This window comes from Gossypium arboreum, chromosome 1, assembly GCF_025698485.1.
Source record: "Gossypium arboreum isolate Shixiya-1 chromosome 1, ASM2569848v2, whole genome shotgun sequence".
Taxonomy (NCBI): Eukaryota; Viridiplantae; Streptophyta; class Magnoliopsida; order Malvales; family Malvaceae; genus Gossypium; species Gossypium arboreum.
The window spans coordinates 50,955,929-50,978,781 of record NC_069070.1 but is presented as its reverse complement, the minus strand read 5'-3'; the positions used below and the strand labels follow the sequence as shown (position 1 = coordinate 50,978,781).

Genomic DNA, 22,853 nt, shown 5'->3' with positions numbered 1-22,853 from the left:
TGGCCGATGTGATGAATGTGAAAATGTATATATATGTGATGAGGCCTAATGGCCGATGCGATGAATGCGAAAATGTATGTATATGTGATAAGGCCTAATGGCCGATGTGGTGAATGGGAAAGTATATGTATATGTGATAAGGCCTAATGGCCGATGTGATGAATGTGAAAGTATATGTATATGTGATAAGGCCTAATGGCCGATGTGGTGAATGTGAAAGTATATGTATATGTGATAAGGCCTAATGGCCGATGTGGTGAATGTGAAAGTGTATGTATATGTGATAAGGCCTAATGGCCGATGTGATGAATGTGAAAGTGTATATATATATGTGGTAAAGCCGAATGGCTAATGTGAATGTTGTAACATGTGATTAAGTGTACATGAAACTTGGAAATATGTTCCGGGTGAGACCCGATGACTACGTGTGGAGATTATGTCCGGGTACGACCCGATGACTACGTGTGGAGATTATGTCCGGGTAAGACTTCGTAATAAGAATTGCTTATAAATATACGCAATGCGAAAGGTTAAACAGGTATGTACTCCTAGTTTACATGTGAGCTTAATTTAAACTAAACCATAAGGTAGTTATGTGATGTATACGAGAGAAATCTATGAGGCTACTCCCATGATTATGATGAGATGTGCATATTCGGAAAAAGGGATGGTATGCCCGAAGGAAGAGTGAAATAAAAATACGAACAACTATGTGATAATTTGATTGTTATCTGTTGACACTGCTTAAAACTTACTAAGCATTGTAATGCTTACTCCGCTTACTCTGCTTCCTCCGCTTATAGGTCTCATTGCGGGGTTACTGTGCTCGGGATCGTCAAGAACTAGTCACACTATCGCTATCCACTGCTTGGAACTGCTACGTTTTGGAATATCTTATGGCATGTATAGAATAGACTAGTAGTGAGAGGATATCATGGTTAATGTATAGGACTACCCTTTGCTGTTTTTCAAGCACGCTTTTGTGATGTATGTATGTACGACCATGCGAAAATGGCTCGTAAAAGTGGAGTATGGCATTAGACCATTTGTGTTTATGTATATATGTATGGTTTCATGATGTGACTACGGACTGAATGGAAGTGTTGGGCAAATGATTAGCCATTGGAGTGGCTAAATATGATTATATGTGGACCTATGTATGACAAAACTCTAGTTGGTCCATGGAAACTAAGAGATAGGTAAAGTTTACCTTGAAAACAGATGCTGGCTGCAGCAGTGGTGTGGATTTGAAAAATCATTAAAATTTGTAGGAATGGAACTAAATAGTGAATAAATTATTTAAATGAACCTTGATGAATCTACTTTCATATGGAAGAAACGAAACAGTCATATGAGTTGTATGTTAAGAGATATTAAAGTTCTCGTGAAACAGGGCCAGAACGGTTTCTGGATCCCCTGTTCCGACTTTGGAAATTCATTTTAAATTAACCAGAGATAATTAGGAGTCATGCCATACATGTATAGATTCCACTCTGAGTCTTGTTTCTATATAAACAAACGGCATCAGTATTGAAGCCCTGTACAGGGAGATATCCAATTCGTAACGCACGAAGGTCAGTGTAGCCGATCCCTGCAACAGGGGAGATTTTAACTAATAAACTGTACTAATTGTCTTGACCAAAAATTCTAGAAAAAAATATGTAGATGGACATATGAGTATAGTTTCAGGGAAAAATTACGAATCTGATTTTTGAGTTGTGGAACGCAAGTTATGATTTTTAAGGTGACAGTGACGCAGTTAGCCAGTCGTCTGAAAAAAATTTTAATTGGACTGCGAGAGTAAATGAATTAGTCGGTTAGCACCTCGTGTTCGACTCCGGTAACGGTCTCGGGTACGGGGTGTTACAATGGCAATCTGATTATATCATGAATAACCATCCAAGAAACAATAGAAAGCTTTCCCAGCTAACCTATCCAACATCTGATCAATGACTGGTAGGGGAAATGGTATTTCCTTGTTGCCCTGTTAAGCATGCAATAATTCATATATACTGTCCATCCCATGATAGTGCAAGTTGGTATGAGCTCATTCTTGTCATTACTAACCATTGTGACGCCTCATTTCTTAAGTACACATTGCACAGGACTCACCCATGAGCTATCTGAAATTGGGTAAATGATGCCAGCGTTAAGCTGCCTAATAATCTATTTCTTGACAACTTCTTTCATGATCAGATTCAGTCTTCACTAATATTCAATGGAATTGCTAGGGCAATCCTCCAAAAAAATCTTATGCATGTAGAATGCAGGTCTAATTACCTTTATATTAGCCAAGGCCTATCCTAATGTCCTCCTGAAGAACATCTAACAACCTTACCCCTTGCTCGGGTGTTAGTTTCGTAAAAATTACTACCAACAAAGTATTGTTGTCGCCGAGATATGCATACTTTAAATGTTGTGACAAACGTTTTAATTTTAGTGTAGGAGGTTCCTCTATAGAAGGTTGAGGAGGATTAAAAGGTCGATTTGACAAGTCCAAAGGTTTAAACCTCTTTCCTGGTCTATCCATTATCTTCTTAGCCATCATAAATGCATAGAATTCCTTAAAACTTACTATATCACTTTGCTTAAGCGAGTTTTCATCACTGTCAGAATTACTATGGCAACATCTGGTAAACTCTTCCACTACTGTTTCTATTAACCCAACGGTGCGGCATTGATCATTAATATCAGTACATTTCAAAATATTAAATACATTGAAGGTAACTTGCTGATCATTAACCCTCATGGTCAGCTTGCCTTTCTATATATTAACTAAAGTCCTACCAGTCGCAAGAAAAGGTCTTCCAAGAATAATTGACATGATAAACTGTAATTTATACATATTCCTATCCCATGCTTAGCACATTTTATGAATGATTTTTTCTTAGATTTGGTGAATTCGATGATCCTAATGCCTTAATTTCATATTTTATACTTAGGTGAGCATAGGAGAGTGAAAGGAACGAGAAACGAACCAAAAAACGGAGAAAATGGGCCAACGTACAAAATCAACACGGCCTGGACCTCCTCACGTGGGTAAACCACATGATTGTGTCAGTTTGGTAGAATCGAAGCACGAGTCATGCGGGTGGACCACACGCCCGTGCCTATTTAACAGGCTTGACCATGGCCTGAAGTAATCGCACATAGCCGTGTCCCTGTCGAGCCCAATTTGAGTCTAATTTGTAAAAGGCCAATTTTGAGGGTTCTTAGGCATTCTAAAGCCTATAAATACACCCTAGAGGAGGAGGAAAAGGGGGACACAGAGGAGAAAGCAAGGAACTGCTCAAGGAAAAGCCGATTGATCTATCTTAGAAGCCAGATTCATCATCAAGACTGAAGATCTCCCCTCAATTTCCCTTCAGGAGTTTTGTGTTTTTCTTTATGTTTTGTATTCATTATTCTTCTGAGATGTTTACCTTTTTAGTTATGAACTAAAACCCTAAATACCTAAGGGAATGAAACCTAGGATGATCTTGTTATTATTATCTAATTGTATGATAAATATTTGTCTTGTTCTTAATTATGTGTTCTTAATTCTTGTTTTGATATTCCAGGATATTGATTCAAGTTAAGCTCTTATTCAGAGGAGGAATAGACCCTGTCTAAGAGTACATTTGTCATAATTAAGCGGAGTTCATTGCGTGCCTAGAGATAGGGTGATAAGATTTTGCCAGATTAGGGTGAAACCTAATAAGGGGATCCATAGATCGAGTTAATGCAACCCTAGGGAGTTAATTAGAAAGAGATTTCAATTATTCAACCTAGGGTTAGACGTTGTTAGTCTCGAGAGGGAAAATAATATAACTTAGGGATTTTTACGGATCAAGTCAAATGAATAAATCGTCCGATTCAGAGTCAAATAACAAGTGAAGTCTAGGTGGATTTTTCCTTAGGTATTGTCTTAATTCAATCATTTTTCCAAAAGTAATTCCCCAATTCTATTTTCTGTGAATTCTTAGTTTAGTTAATTAGTTAGTTAAAACAAACCCCATTATTCTTAGGCTAGATAATAAAAAGACAGTCATTACTAGTACTTTTAGTTCCTTTGGGTTCAGCAATCAGGTCTTACTAAAGTTATACTACTGTTGGATAGGTACACTTGCCTTCATCGTGATAATATTAGTTTCAAGAACGATTCATTATACATTTTTAAAACCTGTCACGAATGTGACAGCCCAAAATTGACCCTAGTCGGGAAGTGGTTTCGGGACCGCTAAACCGAGTCACCGAAATGTTTGAACGTAATATTTATTGTCTAGAATATGTAATTATGAATGTGTGAAAATTTCAAGCTTCGATTTAGCCGATAGCATGTGAATTCAGTTAGTAGGACTTGTGTGACACTTTTGAAAAGTGATAGGTTAATCTATAAGGACCTAATAGTGCATGTAGTCAAAGGGAGGACTTGCATGTCAAATTTCCCCTAATAGTTAGTGGCCGCCATGACAAGAGATTATGGGTAAAAACATGTCATAAAACATGTTGGGACAATGGTGTATGTAAGAAAAAATAAAATAGTGAGCATGGGAATTTAATAATGAAAGGAACAAAAAAAAGAGAAAAAATGGTCTCATGCATGCCCATTGCCGTGAGTGTGGAGAAAGAAAGAAGAATTTTGTTCATCATTTTCATTTCCTTTGGGCTGAAAATTCTAAGGAAGAAGGAAGGAATTCTTGTTTCATGTTGGTTTGGAAGAGGTTTAGGAGGAGGGTTGGCCATACTTGTACCTAGATTAAGGTAAGTTTGATGTTTTGCCATGAGATTCATGTATATTTTAGTTGCTAGCTTGATGTTCTTGTTAGCCCATGGTTCAAATCTTTGTTATATCATGGGAATGAAATTCGCCAAAGTGAATATGGTGTTAATGCCATTGCATGCTAAATATCAAGCTTGATAATGATTCATGTGATGGTGGATTGAGGATTCTTAGATTTTCTTTTAGCATTTTGAATGAGATACTAAGTTCTTTGTTTAACCATGACCAAATTGAAACGGTATGGTGTTGTGGTATTCGCCATGTTGTATCCATAAGTATGATTCATGCATGTTGCATGGTAAGTAAGATTTAAGCTTTGGATATGTGTGTATATTTGGATATAAGCCACTTGAGAATTCGCCATTTCACCTACATGAATATATGTTTGCACATGATGAATTGGTATGACATGTATACTATTTTAAGGTGTCTATTTGCTTGTGATGTTGTTTCGGTTATGAAATAAATGAGAGATGTGTATAGAACTACAATATGTAATGCGTTAATTAGGAAAATGTATGCTGTTTTTTTTGTGTAGTATTAGGTGTAAAATTAGCCTCCACATAGACATGCATATTCGCCAAAGGAAGTAGATTGGTGTGCATGTATTCGGTTAGAGGCAACCATATTGAAGCCTTATCTTGGCTTAGATTGTTGACCAAATGGGTAATAAGTGAGGATGGTTGCGAATATACAAACATACATATGCATGTGTAATTGAATTATGAATGTTTAGCAAGAGGGTTAAACTAGTTGATTTATTGATTAAGCTCAAGGAGTTAAAGAAGGAGAATCAAGCAAGGGAAAGACGAAGGTCATCGAGTAGCCGACTTGGACTGTTTTACCCAACACAAGGTAAGTCATTAAGCGTATATTTGGTGTTGATTTAAATGATCAATATATATATGCAAATGTGTTTAAATGAGTTGGTGTGTAAATGGAAATGTATGTGTATGGAATGATGCCATTGTTGAATGTATAAAGGCAGCAAAATACATAAGGTATTGGTCTCGCACTAAGTGTGCGGGTATAAATGGACACGGTGACAAGATTGGCACTAAGTGTGCGGGTTTAAAATTGTACAGCACTAAGTGTGCGAGTTTGATTATATAGCACTAAGTGTGCGAGTTGAATACATATAGCACTAAGTGTGCGGATTCACTATATGTTCTTGCATTACAATTGGCACTGAGTGTGTGACATTATCGAGCTAATCCCGGACAGCGGATCGGGTAAGTACCTCGAGCTCTTGACGAATAGAAAATATGTTCATGCTCGGGGTTGAATTTGGTAAGCCTTAAATCTATGTGATGATTGAAATTGTATGATTGTGGTGGAAATGAGTTAGTGTGTGAAAATGCCTCAAATATCTTGTTGTGTAGAATATGAAATGTGGATGTATGACTTGGTATGAGATTGGACCGAAAGGTCCGAGGAATTATGGTATAGATTCGATATGGATGAGTACCTAGCCTCGCTTATTGTTTCATGTTGTAGTAACTTTATCGGTGGATTGATGAAGGCTTATGACTTACTGAGTTGTAAACTCACTCGGTGTTTTTCTTGTCACCCATTTTAGGTCTCTCGGACCCGTATTGTTTATGTGATCGGGACCGTCGTTGAAGTCATCACACCGGTTGAAATCTTGTGGTATTGTTTTTGTTGTTGAAGAACATTTGGCATGTATAGGCTATTATATTTTGTCGAATTGTGGGTTGTAAACTTTAAGCCATGTGAAAATGGCCTATGTGGTCGCCGAGTGGGATGCTAGAACCTATAGCCACGAGTCTTAGAAACTCAAATCTTGATAAGGTGGCCATAATTTGTGTCATGTATGATGGATGATTAAGGCCAAGGAAAAATTCATGAAATTGGCATAGTCTACTGCAGTAACTGTTGCGGACAGCAGCAGTGAGATGAGATTGAAAATCACTAAAAATAGTAGAAGTAGAATTAAATAGTGAGTAAATTATGGAACTGAACCTTGATGAATCTATTTTTATATGGACGAAACGAAACGACCATATGAGCGGTATACTGAGAAATATTAAGGTTCTCGTGAGACAGGGCCAGAACGGTTTCTGGGTCCCCTGTCGCGACTTTGAAAATTTACCATAAATTATCCAGAAAGAATTAGGAGTCATGCCTTATATGTAAAGATTCCATTTTGAGTCTAGTTTCATTAGAAATAAACGGTACCAGTATTAAAGCCATGTACAGGGAGATATTCAAGTTGTAACGCGCGAAGGTCAGAGCAGTCGGTCCCTGTAACATGGGTGACTTTAACTAATAAACTGTACCAATTGGCCCAACCAAAAATTCTAAAAATAAATCCATGGATGGGTATATGAGTCTAAATTCAGGGAAAATTTACGAAACCAGTTTCCGAGTTTTGAAACTCGAGATATGATTTTTAAGGCGACAGTGACGCAGTTTTCCAGCCTGACTGGTAATGTCAAATTGGTTGGTATCTTGAGAGGGTTTGGCCGTTAACCCCTTGTGTCCGACACCGGCGTCGGTCACGAGTTAGGGGTGTTACAACGAATATCATGTATCATGACACATCTTGGTCAGCTTCACATTCTAAAATAAGGAAATTTACAAGAAAGATAAATTTATCTACTCTTACCAGCACATCTTCAATTTTACCTTCTAGATGCGCGTAAGATCGAGCAGCCAGTTGCAATATAATCGTAGTAGGTCTTGCTTTTCCAATTCCTGGCTTCCTGAAAATTGACATAGGCATTAGATTTATTCTTGCTCCTAGATCACACAATGCCTTACCAACATAATGATTTCAAATTGAACATAGGAGAGTGAAACTCCCTGGGTCCTTCAACTTTGGAGGTAATTTACTTTTCAACATTGTTGTCGACCCTTCAATGAAAGCAACAGTCTCAAATTCTCCCAATCTGCACTTCTTTGATAATATATCTTTCATAAATTTCTTGTAGTTGTGCATTTGCTCCAAAGCTTTTACTAGCGGTATATTGATATGGAGTTGTTTCAAAACCTCCAAAAATATTTTGAACTAAATATCATGCTTGGGATTATGAAATCACTGAAGAAAGGCAAAGGTGGTCATCCTTTAGGTTGCTGATATTGTTTTGCCATGGCATTTTTGTTGACAACCCGATCTGATTCTACCATAGCATATTGCTGCTTAGCCTTTTTAGGTTCAAATTGTTTGTTAGATGACTATGGGTTCTTTACATGGTTGTTACTCGAGTTATCCTCTCCTACCGTGGCATCTTGAGCAACGTCATCAAGTCGAGTTCCACTTTAAAGAATGATGACCTTGCACTGTTCCTTCCCTTATCATCTTAAATCCTCGGTATCATTTGACAATGCCCCTTATGACATCAAATTCAAATCATTCCCTATTTGCCCCACTTGATTCTCAAGAGCTCAAAGAGATGAAGCCTGACTCTGAATTACAACATCATTCTTGTCCATATATTCCTTCAGCAAGGCTTCAATAGATGATGATCTCGATACCTAACCTTGCTAGACATTTTTCCTCAGCATAGATTGATTATAACCAGATGGTGCATTGTTGGCATTCTGTCTTGTTGCATTGTTAAAATTCCTCATACCTTGATTATTCCAACTAAAGTTCAGATGTTGCTTTCACCATGGATTGTAAGTGTTGTAATTGGGGTTACTATTCTAATTAAAATTACCCATCTAGGACACGGATGCTGGGTTTGATGGGCATTCATCGAACACATGATCTTCACCACAATAAACACGTGATAGCTCGACTGATTTCATCTCCTAAACTGCAGTAGGTGTTTTCATTATTTAATCATATTAGCCAAAGAAGATACATTCGCTGGTAGTGAGGTAATTGCATCCAACTCTATAGTACCAGCAGCTCTCTTGCTCGTCCCAACTCTTGTGGTAGGATATTAATAATCATTATTGGCAATCTTTTCCAAAATCTCATATGCTTCATTATAAGATTTATCCAAAAAAGTACCATTGGCAGAAGCATCAAGTAGCATCCTCATATGTGCATTCAGCCCATTCTAGAATATTTCCATCTAAGTCCAATGTTGAAACCTATGCATCAGACACTTTCAAATTAAGTCTTTAAATCACTCCCAAGCTTTATATAGTGTTTCATCTTATAATTGTCAAAAAGATGTGATGTCATTTTTAAGCTTGGAATACATATTTAGAGGACTATGCTACAACAAAAACCTCAAGCAAAGATCATTCCATGATGCCAATACTCCCAACAGGCAAAGCATTCAACCATGCTCTTCCACAATCTCTTAAAGAATATGGAAATGGTTTACATCTCAAGGCACCTTCAGGCACACCTTATTTTTTAAATGAGTCACAGACTTCTAGAAAAAGTCTAAAAAGAAATCTTGGGTCTTCAGTGGGTAGTCCTCCAACCTTTCCTACTATTTACAACATCTGAAACATTACCAATTTTAGTTCAAACTGCTAAGCCTATATTTACAGTCTGACTATCCCTGGATTCAGGTTATCAAAAATTGGCATAACATGCTCTCGGATTGGTCTATCTCGATCATCTATCACCCCATGAACATGGGGATTAGCACCCTAACCATTCAAATTATCATTCATATGAGGTATCACCATACAAATAGAAGGATTAGCATATTGACCTTTTAGATTATCATCAAGACTAGGATCGTTCCCGTTGGTAGCCATTTTTTGTAGTTATTTCCACCTTTTTCGTAAAGTTCTTTTGATCTCTGGGTCAAAAGGATATTCCTTGTTAGTAGGAATGCCTCTTCTCATGCACTAATGGCAAACCTATAGAAATTAAATATGGTGAATTTAAATAAAACTAAAAGAATTAATTAAAATAACCAAATCATATTGCACCAAATTGCGGATCCCCGGCAATGACGCTAAAAACTTGTCGCATGTGACTATTATACGCGAATTGTGCAAGTATACACGTCGAATCAAGTAATAAAGTGATAGGTGAGATCACCTCCACAGGGATTGGGTTAGGTATAGAAATGGTCAAATTATGATAATGATTAATGTTATGGCAAAACCAAGTTAATTATGTAGTGATAGATTAAAATAATAAGGATGAGTACGACTTGTATATAGACTGATATGGGGAAATGCTAAGGCAAAGTAAGAGTAAAAATATGTAATGGCAATGAAGAGATTAATTACGTGAATAATATTCAAATAGTTAAATAAATAACTAAGGATGATATGAAAAAGATACAGCGGTAATGGATAGAAGGTCTACGATGTTGATTTGGAAGGTAGGAATTACTAGGAATCTACCCTTACTTTCAGTAATGCCTTAGCAAAATCATACTCAATCTACTACTCAGAAGAGACCTAAAGCGACTTGCTTCTTTTGAGAGCAGAAACTCAAGCTACCTGTCCTGTGTCTAAAGGCCTTAGCACGGTACCCTGTATTGTTTTGTATGTCTAAAGTCTACTACAAGTATCTGTCGAGTACTTGCTCATATCACTCGATTATGGTCCAACTAATCCAACCTATTTAGAATTAGATTTAGTGTTATAGGCATACTACACATTCATCTATGTCTAGGGAATGTATGCATATACTTATAAAATAAGAACAACTGAATGAAATAGTAGATTAAATCAAACACATGCAGCAACTATTAAAGAAAATAAATGTTTCATCACATAATCCCAACCCTATGAGAATTAGCTCATGAGCTGGTGATTAAAATTCAAATTTTAAATAACACCCAACATCGTTTTGATCAATTCAATTTCTGGAGAACAAAATAAGAAATAATAGAAGAAAGGAAGATGGTTGTTGCCAAATCAATCCTCAATCTAGTAGCACAGTGTCTTATGATGGTCGAGAGGGACTACCTTTGGTTTCCACTTTTTTATCTCTACTTAGCCGTTACCCTACATTGTTGTCTCCTGATCTTCACACTTAATGATTCCTCCTTTTAGCTTTTTATAGGCTTTTTATTCCTCAAATAGCTGTAACAGCCCATGATATCCTTTCCTCTCTTTTAGGCAAATATTTTTGGTGAAAATAGAGTTGGGCTAAAATTGGTCTACGATGAGTGTTGATTCGGTAAAATTGGTCTACGATGAGTGTTGACTAGGTCATCTCCTTGAATTGCCACAGAATACAAGGTGGAAAATTGTCCAACCTTTTGGCCTGACAAACCTTAACTCCTTTATTTCTTTCTTCAAATCTTGCACATACCAAACCACCAAACATAACCCTTCAACACAAAATTAAAAGTATCTAACAGGTAAACACAGTCCAAGCACCTAATGCAAATGATAAAAATACTAATAAAATTTCCTAAAATGTCACTAAATATACCCTAAGTACAAGAAATTAGCTAGCTCTAAAGGTATGAAATATAACCTTTTTCAAGAGTTATCAGTGTGTTACATGATATTTGTTTGCATGAGTATGTAAATGTTGAGTAGATGAACCAGTAGATAATGCATGGATAGGTACTCTATGACATTAGACATAGGACTATTGTAATTGTAGTTATAAATAGTTGTCTTGAGAATGCATGATGATATGTTTATGATAGGGTTATTCTAATCATTCACTGAGCTTGTTAAGCTCACCCACTCCCTTCTCTACCCATTGCATATTAATTGTATGCTAGTGTTAGCGATGTGGTTTCCGAAAGGTGATCCAATCAAGTTTTTATGTTATTCCATAGGTGTTCTATATTTATCTATGTTTTGGGAAAAAGGAAATTTCGTAGACTTGTTTAATGCCTTGATGTGATTGGCCTAACTGTTAGTTTTAATTTTTTGTTTTTAGAGATTTACTAGTTTATATGTTTGCATAAGTTTATGAACATTGATGATGGCACGCTGAGACTTTCTTGGTCACATTTTTGGTATTTTGTACTATCTTTTAAGCCATTTGGATGGTTATTTGTCTTAGTAGTTGATGCATGGTTATTTGAAATGTATATATACACATGTATGCTATATTTTTATGTTCTGAGGTAGAGGTATCGATAATTTGGTTTAAAAATTGATACCTCTGTGTTTCAAGATTAGAAATGAGTCAGAATATGGATTTGGTATTGATGCCTTTGCTCTAGGATCGATACTCATGTTAAAATATTGTTATTTCATGACAGGTACCGCTAATTTTCAAGACTTTCAGTTTTTAATCAAAAAATAGAATGCAAGTTTGGTTTCGTTTTTCCAGTGGTACTGATACCACTTAAAGAAATTAGTGATAACCTAGTGTTGGTATCGATAGCTACATGCATATTATGAGAATTTTGTTAAATGGACCTTTTGTATTTTTAATGATTTTTTAGGACCAATCGATGTAAGTTTAGTAACAATGTAACTATCTAGAATGATTGACTTAAAAACCTATATGAACAATAAAATGATGGATGTTTTGTTTAAAATGAGCTTTCTAATTGTTATATGTGACATAAGACGGTGGTTTGACATCTCGTATTTGGTATAGGGTGTTACACTCATGCTCTATCTCACAATGAGTATGGAAACAACTTCAACCTCAATGCATCCTTTATTACACTGGCTAGCTTGCAGTAATCACTCACCTCCATGAACAATTAATAGTGAATGTGTGTATCTTCTGTGGGCATTCCATTAAATTAGCTCACTGTCTCAAGCATCTAGAACATCACAAGCTTTAATTCAAATTGCAATGCCTCGATCTCCGATCTCCTAATTCCTAGATTAAGTTTAATAAAAACCGGCACAACATACTGTATTATAGCATAATCCTTATCATTAGTGATAAGGATTGAATTATAAGTATTAGCTACTCTATTCCCTTGAATTTCGTTTTGATTTCCAAGATCCATTTATGCAACTTGTGTTTAGGCTAATCTTTCTTGTCTCATTTGTCTACATGTCTACTCAATTTTAGGGTCTATGGGAAGTAGATCGATAATTTGATCTTTGCTCATAAACATTAGAAAATAAATCACTAAAAATAAAGAATAAAAACTTAATTAAATAAAATTAAAAAAAATAACTAAATTGCAAGAGATAATTTCACAAATAATGATTAAATAAACAATCCCCGGCAACGGTACCAAAAACTTGTACTGCATAAGTTTGTGCAAGTATACACAATTGTTACCAAGTAATAAGTAAGTATAAGAGTTATCATCTCCGCAGGGACTGTGTCTATTAATCAAATAATTGCAAATTTATGAATTTACAAGTTGGTAAACAAAACACAATAATTTGGGGTGATAGATGTTAAGATTAAATTAATTAACTAATTGAAAATTAACCTAAATGCAAATGAGATGAAATATGCAAGGTGATAGTTTAGCAACAATTTTCACATGTTCAACAATAATAACATGAATAAGCTAGAATAATTATAACCTTTGACTTAAGTCATTTATCATTATGCATGAACCAATCGTTCATTATCTGGGAATCTCATATAAGTTCAATTGAATCTTATACTTAGAAAAATATGCATAAACCAATGTTATAATTTAACTAAGGATTCTTTACAATTTATGTGAAGTAATAGGGACAGATTAGTGTCGCTTGTGACTGTGATGTGTGAATTGTGCAATTATACACATCGAACAAGTAATAAAGTGATGAATGAGATAGTCTCCACATGGATTTGATAGGTATAATTTGTTCGAGTTATTAGAGTTAAGCTTGATTAATGCTAAAGCAAAATAATAGTGAGAATGTAGTGGCAAAATAAGAAAATATGATGTATAAAATATGCAAAACAAAACAAGTAAATGAAACAAGAATGTCATGGCAAAGGAACTACAGAAAACAAGATTAAGGAATTGCAATGTTGATTAGGTTAGCTGGGATTATTGATGCATATACCTTCTCTAACTATTAATGCCACAACAAAGTCTTGAACATTCTACTGCTCGATAAGTTTCTACTGTAGTCTATTTTTATTGAGAGCAAAACCTTAGGTTACCTCCTCTAAAGTACTATATGTCTATAGAATTGAGTTAGGTTACCACTAACATTTTCTACCTTATTTCTTATGAGGTAAGGATCTATGTCTAGGGTTTGCTGTGAATAAAGAATTTATCATTAACTCCTATTATTCAATGTTTATCTCGTTAATCAAACCCTATCAAAATTAAGATAACTTTAATAACCTGTTGCACATTCATCAGTACACAACCTATATAAAGTATTAAATACCACTGAATAAAGTAGCAGAATAATTCAAACTTAAATTGTGAACATTAATAGGAATTAAAGGGTTTAACAAAGTAATCCCGAGCCTAAAAGATTTAGCTCAGAGCTAGGTAAATCAAATTTGAGTTTAATGTAGTAGCCAACATCATCTTTAACAAATAAGTTCTAAAAGAAATGCGATAAGAATCAACGGAGATAATCTAAGATGATAGCTTTCGCCAATCCAGCTCTCAACACAGGAAGAGAAATGTCTTGCAGTTGCCAAAGATGATGCAGTCATTTCCTCCTTCTTCAGTCGCCTTCCTTCTTGGTTCTTCTTTTCTTTTCTGTCAAAAGCTTCTCTCTCTTTTTCTATCTAAAAATTGCCCTTTTTAGAGTTCCACATTTGGATTTTATATGTTTTGAACTCCTAGCGTAGGTCCATCAGCCCATAACCCTTTTTCTTTTTTTTTCAGGTGGATTTATCTTGTACAACTACAGCTGGGGTTGAGAACTGTACACATTGAGTGTTGACTAGGGATCTTCCAGGCATTTCCACAACATTTGGTTTGGCAAACTATCCAAAACTTGTCACAGTAAACCTTCAATCCTTTACTCATTTTCCTACATTCTGTAGCTGCCAATCAACCATAAAGTAAGTCCTTCCCACAGGTAATTAAAAGCAACATGTAATAACTTTTAAGTATAATTCAAACTCCTTAATGCAATGCTCTAATAATACCAATACTGTAACGCCCTAATAAATCTCAAACTTTCTTTTTATGATGGTTTTGATAAAAGGTGTGCTTAATATTCCTAGTCAAGTGTTATTTATGTGATAATAGGCCTTGGTTAAGTTTAGAGTTTGAACTTTGGGGTGAAGGAAATTATAGTTTAATAATTAAAAGAACCTTGATGGCAAGTAGTTTGGGTTTTAAATAAATGAAGGAGGAATAGGACACAAGGAGCCTTGTGTTGGAATGGCAAATAGCATCACATGTGGGGCTTAGAGGTGGCGTCACATGCATGGCAAGGAGGTTTGGGGTTCGAATCCCTCCTTGCTCAAAAGAAGGATTTACTTTTGCTCAATAAATAGCCAGTGGTGGCAATGGATGTGAATTCTGAAGGGAGTGATCAGCGGAGAAATTTAAGGAAGGAATTAAGGAGTTATCAGGGAGAAAAGTTAGGAGATGAGAGGTGCAGAGAACTGGAGTCGAATAGGGAATTTGGGGGATAGGTAAATTCAGTTATAGTATATATAGGTGCCAAAATTGCTTCTCTTCCTTTAGCCGAATTCTTCATTTTTTTTCTTTGTGTTTTCGAAACACTTTTCTCTCTAAGTGCTCAGAAGCCGAATTCTTTGTTCTTTGCTTACTGATTTTCCATTCTTTCTCTTCTCAAATTCACTTTTGATTCACCTTTGGTTTTATTCAATTCCTTCTTCTCTTCTTCTTATTTGTTTCGAATAACCCCTTTCACCATACAAATCTCAAAAGCCGAATACCTCTTTGGCTGAAGACCCTCCGTGCCGTCACTACTCCCTTTACTTCGCCCGATTCTTGTGTAAGTGCTTTGCTCTTTCAGTCAGTTTTCCTGGTACAGATTTCTTCTCTCCCTCACTCTTTCTAAATTAGTTTTGGTAGGGGATGTAACACCCCTCACCCATGTCCGACACCGAGACAGGGTTCGAGGTGTTACCTGACTTAAACTCAATCAATCACACAAAAATCTGGCCGTAAAATTTTAATCAATTTAAAAATTTTCTTTTCAGAAGCAATTTATCTCGTATACGGGATTATGAGGCCCAAAACATAGATCCGGGATGATTCGAAACCCAACCGTGACCTTATGAAAAGCTTAGAAAATTTCATGCATCAAGGCTCCACACACCCGTGTGGGTATAGAACGCACGACCGTGTGCTAGGGACACGCCTGTGTCCTGAACCTGTGTCTAAAAACCTAGGCAATCTGCCAAATCTACACAGCCCAAGCACACACCCGTGCCCTATAACCGTGTCCTTTACACGACCGAGACACATGGCCGTGTCTCTTGTCCGTGTGCTACAAGCATGCATACTGACTTTATGGCACGGCCTGGGCACACCCCCGTGTACTAAAATGACTTGAAAGTTTTAAGTGCAGGGGACACATGACCATAACACACACCCATGGGTGTGAGCCATGTGTCACACACGGCCTAGACACACGCTCGTGTGTCTTACCCGTTTGGATAAACTAGGCTATTTCCCAAGCCATTTTGTACAACCTACACAAGATCATGTCAATATACAATTTTCACCCCAAAAGCCACTAATTCCTTTAAAGAAAGAACATTATATGCATTCATCAAAATGAATAATAGCCATTATTCCGGGCCTAATACAAAATGAAGGGCTTTTATCTTAAACCAAAATGCATGAACAATTTCTCAATAATACAACTTACTAGCCTACCCTTCTACATGCCACAATAAAAAATATGAATCCAACTATATCGGGTATAACGAACGATAGTCTGATCAGTATCTCTGACTTCAAGAGATCCTTGAGTAAATTGGCAGTACTGAAAGAAAAGGGAAAAGAAAGAGAGTAAGCATAAAGCTTAGTAAGTTGCATATAATAAGTATACAACAACATTGTCAACATTTGACATCATGCTTATAGCTCAAAGGTAAACATAACTTAACTTACTCAAGTCTCAATCTCTAAATTAAACTCGTTCCTCATGCTTATCATATAGGTACCTGTAACACTCGTAACATGATCATCCTTTCTTTATCAAAATTGAACTACAACTTTCACCATTAAACCATTTTGGATACTATTAGATATTCTATGAACCTTCGACATGGGATAAATTGTCGATGCCATGTCCCAGACATGGTCTTATACTGGCTCTCATATATGCATGCTGATGTATGTCCCAGACATGTCTTACACTAGCACAACTCTAAACCGATGCATGTCCCAAACATGTCTTACACTGGCTATCTTTGTCGAGCCCGATGCATGTCCCAAACATGTCTTACTCTGGCACTCATAATATGGCTGAAGCATGTCTTAGACATGTCGTACACTAGCCCTCGTCTAGATGCCGATGCCATGTCCCAAACATGGTCTTAGACTGGCGCACAAATCACCCAATGTCTTAGCACTGATATCCAATCCATATCCTAAGGTTGAACGGGATATTTCTACAATCTCAAATATTACAAGGCATTCTCGGTTTATAACTTAACAATTCGTACAATATCAATTCAATGACAATATGAATACAAGTGTTAACAATGTAGCTATACTATTTACATACAACTTACCTTAGACTACAAAAAGTGCTTGACTAAACGACTTAATTGGATTGCTTGGCTTTGCCTCTATCTAGGCTCGGTCTTGGCAAATCTTGATCTATATTAACAATATACATCCTTTTAGTCACTAAACACAATTAAGCATTCATAGATTCACAACTTTGGTAAAATGATCATTTTGCCCTTAGGCCTTGGCAAAATGACCATTTTACCCCTATGCTCGAAAATAAATTTTTATCGAATTTCTTCGTATTTTTAGCCTAGCTAAACTCTTTTTACTACTAGATCAATCCCAAATTCTCACTATATCACACACTTATTACTTAATTTGCAACTTATGCAAACTAGCCCCTTTAGATGTTTTCATGCTAACACCTTTCACAAAAGTTGTTTATAGCACAACTAGGACTCATATTTTCCATAAAAACTCAGTATATAACACAAATACATCCATGGAAAAATCCTAAACTCTTGACTATTTTGTGAGATATCACCCTCATTTGAAAGCTCATGCTTCAAGGGTCTCAAAAATATAAAAATCTTAAAGAAAACTCATTAAAATCACTTACTTATGAGTGCTTTAACTTTCCACATATTTTTTGAGCTTTCAAACCCCCATTTTAGCTGATATTTTCGGTGGTAGAGAAGAAGATGAGAAGGTGATATCATCTTTTCTTATTTTATTATTATATTAGTCAAATTAGCCACCAAACCCAACCAAACTTGGACTTTTTGACCAATTTGTCTCCCATGGCCGGCCAAGCACTCTAAAAAAGGCCTAATTGCCCTTTAAATACTCCAAATTTTGATTCTCTAGCTATTTAACACATTTGGGTACTAAAAGGTAACTTTTTCCTTTTATGCAATTTAGTCCCTTATCGCAATCGGGCTTGAAAACATTAAAATTAACTCACTAAATTTTTCATGCACTAATATAATCATGCTATAATATCATAATTATAATAAAAATAATTTTTCTATCTTCAAATTTGTGGTCCCGAGACCACTGTTCTGACTAGGTCCTAAATCGAGTTATTACATTTCTCCCCCCTTAGGGATTTTCATCCTCGAAAATCTTACCAGTGAATAAGTTTGGATACTGCTCTCTCAAAGACTCCTCAGATTCCCATGTGACTTTCTCGACCCCATGTCTATGCCAAAAAATGTTCACAAGTGGTATACTCTTATTTCTTAACTGTTTCACTTCTTGAGCTAATATCTTGACCGATTCCTCACCATATGTCATATCTGGGAGAATATCAACTTCAGTTGGTGTAATTATATGCGAAGGGTTTGATCTGTATCAGTGTAGCATGGATACGTGAAATACGTCGTGAATATTTTCTAACTCTGGTGGCAAACTCAAATGGTAGGCAACGGGCCTACTCTCTCGGTAACCTCATAAGGTCTTATAAAACGAGGACTCAACTTGCCATTTCTACCAAATCTGAGGACTTTCCTCCACGGGGAAACTTTCAAAAATATCTTATCCCTGACTTCAAACTCAATCTCCCTTCGTTTCAAATCCGCATAGGATTTTTATCTATCCGAGGTGGCTTTCAAACAGTCACGAATCACCTTAACTTTTTTCTCAGCCTCTTTGATCAAATCAACCCCGTGAATCTAACTCTCTCTCATCTCAGTCCAGAATAAGGGTATTCGACACTTTCGCCCGTACAAAGTCTCATAAGGCGCCATTTTTAGACTCAATTGATAGCTATTGTTGTAGGTGAATTCATCCAATGGTAAGTATTTTTCCCAACTTCCTTGGAATTCAAGAACACAACACCTCAACATGTCTTCTAAGATCTATATTACTCTTTCTGACTGTCCTTCAGTTTGCGGATGAAATGTCGTGCTGAAACTCAACTTGGTTCCTAAAGCTTCTTGTAACTTTTTCCAAAACCTCGAGGTGAACCTCTGGTCTCGATCAGATACAATCGATAACAGCACACCATGAAGCCTCACAATCTCAGAAACATACAAGTCGGCCAATTTTTCAAGGGAATAGTCGACACGCACTGGTATGAAGTATGCTGACTTAGTGAGTCTATCGACAATAACCCATACTGCATCTTTATTTCTCAGGGTTAGAGGTAAATTGGTCATGAAATCCATGGTGATACGATCCCATTTCCACTCGGGAATCATAATAGGCTAAAGTAAACCAGAAGGCACTTGATGTTCAGCCTTTACTTGTTGACACACCAGACACTTGAAACGAACTCTGAAATGTCTCTCTTCATACCGGACCACCAATACATTTTCTTAAGATCGTTGTACATCTACACGCTACCCGGGTGAACTGACGAGCAACCACTGCGTGCCTCTCGCAAAATCTTCTGAATGAGCTCACTATCTTTGGGTACACAAATTCTATATTTGAACATTATACACCCATCAGTACTAATACGAAAATCTGACTCAATCTCTGATTCACACTGAGTTCTCTTAACTTGTAGTTTCTCGTCATCTTTTTGAGCTTCACGAATTTCATGAAAAAAAGTTGGTCTGGCTCTCAACTCTGCTAGGATCGAACAATCATTAGATATGGTCAACAGAGCATTCAAAGCTCTCAAAGCAAACAACGACTTTTTGCTCAAAGCGTTGGCGACTACATTCGCCTTTCTCAAATGATAGTCGAACTTGGTATCTTTCTGTAGTAGCCTTGTTATCGGTGTAGCTATCATGTAGAATCCGTTTACAAATCATCTATAGTATCCCACTAGCCCCAGAAAACTATGGACCTCTGTCACATTCCTCGGCGGTTTCTATCCTACAATAGCTGAGATCTTATTCGGATCAACTCTGATCCCGTCTTCCGACACAGTGTGTCCTAGGAATCCAACTTCCTTAAGCCAAAACTCGCTCTTACTAAACTTAGCATAAATCTGTTTATCCCTCAAAGTCCATAACATAGTTCTCAAATGTTCCGCATGCTCACTCTCATCATGTGAATAAATCAATATGTCGTTGATAAAAACGACAACAAACTTATCCAAGTACAGCCGGAAGATGTGGTTTATCAAGTCCATGAATACTGTCGGGGCATTTGTTAATCCAAAAGGCATAATAAGAAACTCATAATGCCCATATCTTGTCCGAAAAGCAGTCTTCGGTACATCATGTTCCTTGACTCTTAACTAGTAGTAGCCCGATCTTAAGTTTATCTTAGAGAACACAGTGGCCCCTCTCACTTGATCAAAGAGATCATCGATCCTCGGCAAGGGATACTTGTTCTTCACTATCACCTTGTTAAGCTATCTGTAGTCGATACATAACCTCATCGATCCATCCTTCTTTTTCACAAAAAGCACTGGAGCACCCCTTGGTGAATAACTCGGTCTAGCAAAACCTTTATCTATTAACTCTTACAACTACACTTTCAACTCCTTTAACTCAGTGGCGGCCATCCTATAAGGTGTAATCGAGATTGGCATCATACCGAGAGCAAACTCGATACCAAACTCAACCTCTCTCTCTGGGGGTAACCTTGGTAACTCCTTCAGAAAAACGTCTATAAACTCACAAACCACTGGTACAGACTCAATCTTCTACTCGGACACTTGGGTATTCAGCACAAAAGCTAGATAAGCTTCATACCCTTTTCTTAAATATCTTTTGGCTGCCAAAGACGATATTACCAGAGACAAATTATTTGACTTATTTGGCCCAACTCGAAGAACATTTCCATCCTCACATCTTAGATGAATTACTTTTCTCTCACAGTCTATTACAACACCATTAGAGGTCAACCAATCCATCCCAAGAATTACATTGAATTCATTAAATGGCAACAACATCAAGTTAGCCAATAAAAAATGGCCTCTAATCATCAAAGGACAATTCCTACATACTTGGTCCACTAATACATGCTTGCCTAACAGGTTAGACACTTTTATTACAAACTTAGTGGACTTTACTAACATTTTTATACGAGGTATTAATTCCATACATATGTAAGAGTGGGTAGATTCTGGGTCAATTAATAGATATATCGTGAATAGAAAAGGTACCCATGATCATATCTGGAGACTCAGCCTCTTCACAGGCTTGTATAGCATAGGTCCTCACTGGCGTTTTGCCTCCAGACCTTATCGCGGCCTCTCTGGGTGCACCTCTACTACTATTCCTACTCACAAGGTTCCTGTGAGGCCTACCCCTCAAGGGAGCACTGCTTGCTTTCACTTCTCGTTTTCTCTCTCTCTCTCATCCATCTCAGGGCACTCGCAGATAAAGTGGTCAAGTGACCCACACTTGAAACGGCCCCTCTCGCTTACTCGGCATTCACCCAAGTGACGTCTTCCACATTGGGAACACTCTGGACTACTTGGTCGAGTACTACCAACACTTGCCACTGAGGTAGTTTGGGCTTTAGATGTTATATTCTGACGATTTTTATTTATCTTTAAATATCCAACCGAAGTATTCAATTGGGTAGTAAACTCTTTTGACCTCTTGGAGGAGGACTGATGCGTCTTCCCCATCTGTCTTCTCTTTATATCTCGTGACTCAATGGCCGCCTTCCTTCTCTCCTTCACCATCTCTTCTGCTTTACATGCTCTCTCAATGAGTACCACAAATTCTCTTAGCTCTAAGATGCCCACAAACACTCAAATGTCTTTGTTGAGGCTATCCTCAAACCTCTTACACATGGTAGCTTCAATGGATACGCATTCTCGTGCATACTTGCTGAGTTTCACAAACTCCCGCTCATACTCCGTCACAGTCTTACTACCTTGCTTCAACTCTCGAAGTTCCTTCTTTTTTTGGTCTATAAACTTCTGGATAATGTACTTCTTTCAGAACTCCCCTTGAAAGAATTCCCAAGTTACTCTTTCTCCCGATACTACAAACACGAGAGTGATCCACCACTGATAAGTCGAGTCTCGTAGAAGTGAACGGCACACTTCACGCACTCATTGGGTGTGCATGATAGCTCATCAAATACCCTCACGGTATTCTCTAGCCAAAACACCGCTCTCTCTGGGTCATCATCTACACTAGCCCGAAATTCCTTAGCCCCTTGCTTCTGGATCTTGTCTACCGGAGGCTTTTCTCTCCTGAACACGTCTGCACCTTGTGGAGCCACTGGAGCGTACTGAGGAATTAGAGGAGGTGGGGGAGGTAGAGTGTTCGAGTTCGCACGAACGAATTCTGTATACCAAGCATCCATCATTCAGAGGTAGGCTTCCCTAGCCCATCCGCCTTGGCCCATACTTACGGGCTCACTCTCTATCGGTGCGGTCCCTTCTGCAGGAGCCAGGGCATTACTTTCCACGTTATCTGTCGTGGTTCTATCAGGATCCATTACTATAATAAAAACAATATATAATCGTCAGGAATCGTCACACTATCAATATGCATATACGTGGCATGTATAGCTAGACTCGTACCCTGGCTAGTTCAGTCCTAGAATCGACTAAACCATGCTCTGATACCACTAAATGTAACCCCCTTCGCTTATGCCCAACGTCGGGATAGGGTTCGAGGTGTTACCTGACTTAAACTTAATCAATCACACAAAAACCGAGCCATAAAATTTCAACTAATTTGAAACTTTTGTTTTCACAAGCAATCTATCCGTATATGGGCTTATGAGGCCCAAAACATAAATATGGGGTGATTCAGAACCCA

The 22,853-nt window shown here is 37.2% G+C and overlaps 1 non-coding gene across 1 annotated transcript; it reads left to right on the top strand.

The window, feature by feature from the left end:
- The first annotated feature begins 8,824 nt into the window (after positions 1-8,824).
- Positions 8,825-8,931, top strand: LOC128281945 (small nucleolar RNA R71). Its single transcript, XR_008272239.1, has one exon. It is a non-coding gene; the product is annotated as a small nucleolar RNA R71 (small nucleolar RNA).
- Positions 8,932-22,853: the final 13,922 nt, after the last annotated feature.